The sequence below is a fragment of the Homarus americanus genome, unplaced genomic scaffold (assembly GCF_018991925.1).
Source record: "Homarus americanus isolate GMGI-L3 unplaced genomic scaffold, GMGI_Hamer_2.0 scaffold34360, whole genome shotgun sequence".
Classification (NCBI taxonomy): domain Eukaryota; kingdom Metazoa; phylum Arthropoda; class Malacostraca; order Decapoda; family Nephropidae; genus Homarus; species Homarus americanus.
The window spans coordinates 12,884,434-12,885,059 of record NW_024739403.1 but is presented as its reverse complement, the minus strand read 5'-3'; positions in this window follow the sequence as shown (position 1 = coordinate 12,885,059).

Sequence of the window (626 nt, the reverse complement as noted above, 5' to 3'; positions counted from 1 at the left end):
GTTCGAGTATTTCAAAGCCCCCTCATCGAGTATAACAAAGTCCCCTGATCGAGTATAACACATTCCCAGGATCGAGTACAACAAAGTCCTCTGATCGAGTATAACAAAGTCCACTAATTGAGTGGAACAAATTCCCCTGATCGAGTATAACAAAGCCCCATGATCGAGTATAACAATGTCCCCGGATCGAGTATAAAACAGACCTCTGATCGAGTATATCAAAGGCCCCTGATTGAGTACAACAAAGGCCCCTCAACGAGTACAACAAAGGCCCCTAATCGAGTATAACGAAGCCCCCTGATCGAGTATAGCAAAGCCCCCTGATCGAGCATAGCAAACCCCCTGATCGAGTATAACAATGGCCCCTCATCGAGTATTACAAAGGCCCCTCATCGAGTAAAACAAAGGCCCCTAATCGAGTATAACAAATTCCCCTGATCGAGTATAACAAAGTTCCCTGGTCGAGTATATCATATCCCCTGATCGAGCATAACAAAACCCCCTCATCGAGTATAGCATAGCCCCCTGATCGAGTATAACAAAGTTCCCTGATCGAGTATAATATATCCACTGATCGAGTATGGGATTCGCAGGATCGAGTACATCAAAGTCCTCTGATCGAGTAT